Raw genomic sequence first — 6,144 nt, 5'->3', positions numbered from 1 at the left:
AGTCTTTACATCAAACGACTAGAGGTAATAGATCACGTTGTGGGCAACAAATTTTGTTGGAGACGAAATGTTCTCTGACGCTTCCTGGCGTCCTTTAGTATTCGCCGACCCTTATATGACGAGATTTCACCGAACTAGCAGGGTCTCCTACCCAGGTGTGCTGCATACTACCGATTCCAGTAAATTGATAGAGTGAGTTTTAACAAGAAATGCTTACGAATGAGTGTCTCTAAGTGCAAAAAGATATTTTAGAAGCTAATTAGAAGTTTTAATTTTGCTGGACCCATACCTTTTCACACAGAGCGGATGACTAGATCAGAGGCAACACGCAGGCCATATGCACTCCGCAGAGTGCCTAAGCCCTGTCATCTGCCAGGGGCATAACCAATATAAAAGGGCGTCTAGCGTTGCTGGTAAGTGTCAGTGAATATTTTATCTCCAACAAAAGTTGTTCCCCATGATGTGATCTGTCATCACCTTCAGATGTGTTGTGAAGAAACTTTGAAACACCCTGCATATCCTCTTCGGCCCGTAGGCGCACCATGGAAATCGTGAGAAATTCACACCATAAAGTTAGTAAACGGTTTTTACCAACTCAAGGCCTGTATCACACATTCGTTTAGGTTGCATAGCTTATATCTGCTGCTACATCATACCACACTCCGCTTACAGTGCCAATTACGATGGTTTGAAGATACGACTCACCAGAATGACGAAGAATGCCTCTAAATGTATCTAAGAAGGATGTATTTCACGCACACGAATTGTGAACGAGAAGTGAAATATATATTTGTGTATACTTAACAAAACTGCTTTTTAAAAGTCCATGCAGGAAACTCTGCATGTGTGTTATAAAATATTTTTTCTTCTATTGGTTAAGATCTGAAGTACACATATGTGTAGCATAAATCTATTAGAAAATATAAAAAATAAAACAATTTAACTTATAATGTAACTATGTGTAACAACAATATTTCCTTTCTTATTTTATCAGCATGTCAGGAGAGTATATATATATATATATATATATATATATATATATATATATATATATATATATATAATGCAGAGAGTATGTATGCTAGTATGTGTGTCTGGGGTCTACTCCCAAACTCGTGAATGGATTTCAACCGAATTTGGCACAGAAACAGTTGGCCTCATGTGTATCTGCACTGTGGGAGTAGAGATACCAGCAAAAATGCATTTTTCCAGCCCCTGGTGTGCAGGCTACCCTGTATGGCAGGGTGGAGAAGGTTAGTGTTTAATGTCCAGTCGACAACGAGGTCATTAGAGACGGAGCACAAGCTTGGATTAGGGAAGGATGGGGAAGGAAATCGACTGTGCCCTTTCAAAGGAACCGTCCCAGCATTTGCCTGAAACGATGTAGGGAAATCACGGGAAACCTAAATCAGGATGTCCAGAGACGGATTTGAACCGTCGTCCTCCCGAGTGCGAGTCCAGTGTTTACCCTGTATAACAGACATGTGTGGGAACAGTATCGGTCTGCCAAATCAATCTGTTTTGCAGGTCAGCCTACATGCCAAGGGAAAGAAATGGTTTTCCAGCACCCAACATGGAGGGTATCCCGCATGACAGGCGTGTTGTGTTGGAGTAGTATTATCCTGCTTCATCGACCTGCTTTGCCTGGCAGCACTTACATCAGAGGAAAATAAACGATCTTCAAGTCCCTGATATATAGACTGCTCTGAGTGACTGCCATGTTACTGTAGTAGTGTCTGCCTGCTGTATTGAACTGTATTGCCTGGGTTACCCATGACAATGAATATGGCTGGGGCCACGTTGAGAAGGTTAGAGGAGGGGTGGAGAAAATGGATAGAGAGGAGGAGGGAGAGATGCATGAGGGGCAGTGGACAGGTGGAAATGAAGAGGGGGAAGGCAGAGATGGAAAGAGGGGAAGGAGGAGGAGACTACAGTCAAAGGGAGGTGGCGGAGGTTATGAATAAAGAAGGGGGAAAGGAGGATATGAAACTGAGAGAGCAGCGAGGAAGAGACAGATCAGGTTGGAGGATGAGGTGAAGAGGGAGAAAGAGGCAGAGAGACAAAGGGAGACAGAGGTGGACACAAAAAGAGGCAGGAGAAGGTTTGTTCAATATATGTGTCAAATGAAATGCATACGTGAGCATACCAGTGGTGAAAAGACTAATATACACACATTGATCTGTGACAGTACACACTGGTATGCCTTACCAGTACCTCTGACGAAAAGAAATAAGAACTGCAGGTTTTGAGATGTGAGATAAGAGAACTTTTGCTGAGGTTGAAGCTATGTAAAACAAATCTTGTATTGACACTTCAAATATGCTCATAAAAGCACTAAAAATAACGTTTTAAGAGGTTTAAATTTCCAAAACTTCCTTCAGAAGACCACAGTATCGGAAACTCTGTTTATACAGATCAAGCAATATATACATATATAAGCTCGTCATCTGTCAATGTAAAACTTGGAATATTTTATATTTTCTACAGCGAGTAAAGTTCATTTTTGATTACTGGTGTTATTTATGGATAGAAATTAAAACTGTGATACTTACATAAAGAAGTCGCACAAAGAGGGATATTATAAAAATGGGAAATATGGTAAAACTTTAAATTTACGCTTTGATAGTTAACATGAGAAGAAAATTCAGGAAAAGAAAGGAGACACAGGAAGAATACTCACAAGAAAAAAGTATTGCCCTATTTAATGACAAACTATACTTGCCTTGTACCCCGCAGACTGACGTCAAACCAACTATCCTCAGGTTGAGCCGCCTTATCGGTCTCCATTGCTATTTGTAGCGGTGCCAGTTTTTCGTACTATACCGTAATTTATTTAGAATTTAAAATTATATCCGCTATGGATAATGAATTTGTTATCTCTTAGATTGGTCTATACAGTGTATACACACACCAAAGAAAGTTTTGCATCACCCCGGCTCCCAGAACTCCTGAAGATAGACGTTGACTGTGGATATTGTATCACAGACACAGTCCCTTTGACTGTTCAGAGATGTCACTACACCTGCCCAAAGATGTAAACAATCATGCATGAGCAGCGTCTATTAGACGGAGGGGGTCCGACAGCCGATCAGTTCCAGTCATACCACCAGGAAGGAGGTACACGACTCGTGCTTAGTTCAACCATGACTAGATGTTCAATACCGCTGTTCGATGGTGTCCGCATTGTTACTTTGTGCCAGGAAGGGCTCTCAACAAGGGAAGTGTCCAGGCGTTTCGGAGTGAACCAAAGCGATGTTTTTCGGACGTGATATAGATACAAAGAGACAGGAACTATCGATTGATGTGCCTCGCTCAGGCCGCCCAAGACTACTAATGCAGCGGATGACCGCTACCTACGGATTATGTCTCGGAGGAACCCTGACAGCAACGCCACCGTGTTGAATAATACTTTTCGTGCAGCCACAGCACGTCGTGTTACGACTCAAACTGGGCGCAATAGGCTGCATAATGAGCAACTTCACTCCCGACGTCCATGCCGAAATCCATCTTTGCAACGACGACACCATGCAGCGTGGTACAGAAGGGCCCAACAACATGCCGAAGGACCGCTCAGGATTGGCATCACGTTCTCGTCACCGATGAGTGTCGCAATGCCTTCAACCAGACAATCGTCGGAGACGTGTTTGGAGGTAATCCGGTCACGCTGAACGCCGTAGACACACTGTCCAGAGAGTGCAGCAAGGTGGAGGTTCCCTGCTGTTTTGGGGTGGCATTATGTGGGGCCGACGTACGCCGTAACGGCTGTACGATACGTGAATTCCATACTCCGACCGATAGTGCAATCATATCGGCAGCACATTGGCGAGGCATTTGTCTTCATGGATGACAGTTCGCGCCCCCATCGTGCACATCTTGTGAATGACTCCCTTCAGGATAACGACATCGCTCGACTAGAGTGGCCAGCACGTTCTCCAGGCATGAGCCCTATAGAACATGCGTGGGATAGATTGAAAAGGGCTGTTTATGGACGACATGACCCACCAACCACTTTGACGGATCTATGCCCAATCGCCGTTGAGGAGTGGGACAATCTGGACCAATGGTGCCTTGATGAACTTGTGGATAGTATGCGACGACGAATACAGGGATGCATCAATGCAAGAGAACGTGCTGCTGGGTATTAGATGCACCGGTGTGTACAGCAATCTGGACCACCACTTCTGAAGGTCTCGCTTTATGGTGGTACAACATGCAACGTATGGTTTTCACGAGCAATAAAAAAGGCGGAAATCATTTTTATGTTGACCTCCATTCCAGTTTCATGTACAGGTTCCGGAACACTCGGAACCGAGGTGGTGTAAAGCTTTTCGCACAGTACAGCGCTCGGTCGGCAACGCCTATATAAGACAAGTGTCAGGCGCTGTTGTTAGATGGGTTACTGCTGCTCCAATGCCAGGATATCAAGATTTAAGTGAGTGTTATAGTCGCCGCACGAGCGATGGGACACAGCATCACCGAGGTAGCGATGAAGTGGGGATTTTCCCGTACGACCATTTCACCTGTGTACCGTGAATATCAGGAATCCAGTAAAACATCAAATCTCCGACATCGCTGCGGCCGGAAAAAGATCCTGCAAGAACGGGACCAACGATGACTGAAGAGAATCGTTCAACGTGACAGAAGTGCGGCCATTCCACAAATTGCTGCAGACTTCAATACTGGGCCATCAATCAAGCGTCAGCGTGCGAACCTTTCAACAAAAAACATCATCGATATGGGCTTTCGGAGCCGAAGGCCCACTCGTGTACCCTTGATGACTGGACGACACAAAGCTTTAGGCCTCGCCTGCACCCGTCAACATCGACCTTGGACTGTTGATGACTGGAAACATGTTGTCTGGTCGGACGAGGCTCGTTTCACATTGTGTCGAGCGGATGGACGCGTACGGGTATGGAGACAACCTCATGAATCCATGGACACTGCATGTTGGCAGGGAACTATTCAAGCGGGTGGAGGCTCTGTAATGGTGCGGGGCGTGTACAGTTGGAGTGATATGGGACCCCTGATATGTCTAGATACGACTCTGACAGGTGACACATGCGTAAGCACCCTGTCTGATCACTTGCATCCATTCCTGTCCTCAGTGCATTCCGACGGACTTGGGCAACTCCAGCAGGACAATGTAACACCTTACACGTGCAGAATTATTACAGCGTGGCTCCAGTAACACCCCTCTGAATTGAAACACTTCCGCTGGCCACCAAGCTCCCCAGACATGAACATTATTGAGCATATCTGGGATGCCTTGCAACGTGCTGTTCGGAAGAGATCTCCCCCCACTCGTACTCTGCAGGATTCATGGAGTCAGTCGCCTCTAACACTACTTCAGACATTAGCTGAGTCCATGCCACGTCAGTACAACATTTGCCCGTTTGTTGTTTCTTTCTAGAGAATCGAGCTGCCTCATACCCGAAGTTTCAACAATACAGTGTTTTATTGGTTCCTACTGATTATCCCGGAGATACCAAGAGAAGATAACTGAGAAAACTATCACACCAAGAGCTTAACAGCTCATACATTCAAGTCTCTGACAAGAAAATGCACACAAGAATGGAAAAGAAGATTGAGGATCTGTTAGTTGACGATCAATTTGGCTTTCGGGAACATAAAGGCATCAACGAGGCAGTTCTGAGGTTACATTTGATAATGAAAGCAATACTCAAGAAAAACAAAGACACTTTTACAGGATTTATCGACCTAGAAAAAGCTTTCAAAGATGTAAAATTGTGCACAAAATTTTCGAAATTCTGAGAAAAATAGTAACAGTCTATAGGATAAGACCGGTAACTCACAAAGTGTACAAGATCCGACAGGGAACAACAAGAATGGAAGATCAAGAACGAAGTGCTCAGACTAAAAATGACGTAAGACAGGTATGCAGTCTTTCGCCCTACTGTTCAACCTATACATCCAAGAACTAACGACAGAAATAAAATATAGGTTCAAGAGTAGGATTACAATGCAGGCTGGAAGAATATCAGTGGTATGACTCGCAATGACATTGCTGTACTCAGTAAAAGTGAAGAAGAACTACGGAACTTGTTGAGTGGAACGAATAGTCTAGTGAGTACAGAATATGGATCTAAAGTAAAGCGAAGAAAGACACAAGTAATTAGGAGTAGC

Source organism: Schistocerca americana, chromosome 2 (genome assembly GCF_021461395.2).
Source record: "Schistocerca americana isolate TAMUIC-IGC-003095 chromosome 2, iqSchAmer2.1, whole genome shotgun sequence".
NCBI lineage: Eukaryota > Metazoa > Arthropoda > Insecta > Orthoptera > Acrididae > Schistocerca > Schistocerca americana.
Note: the sequence above shows the minus strand (reverse complement) of the source record.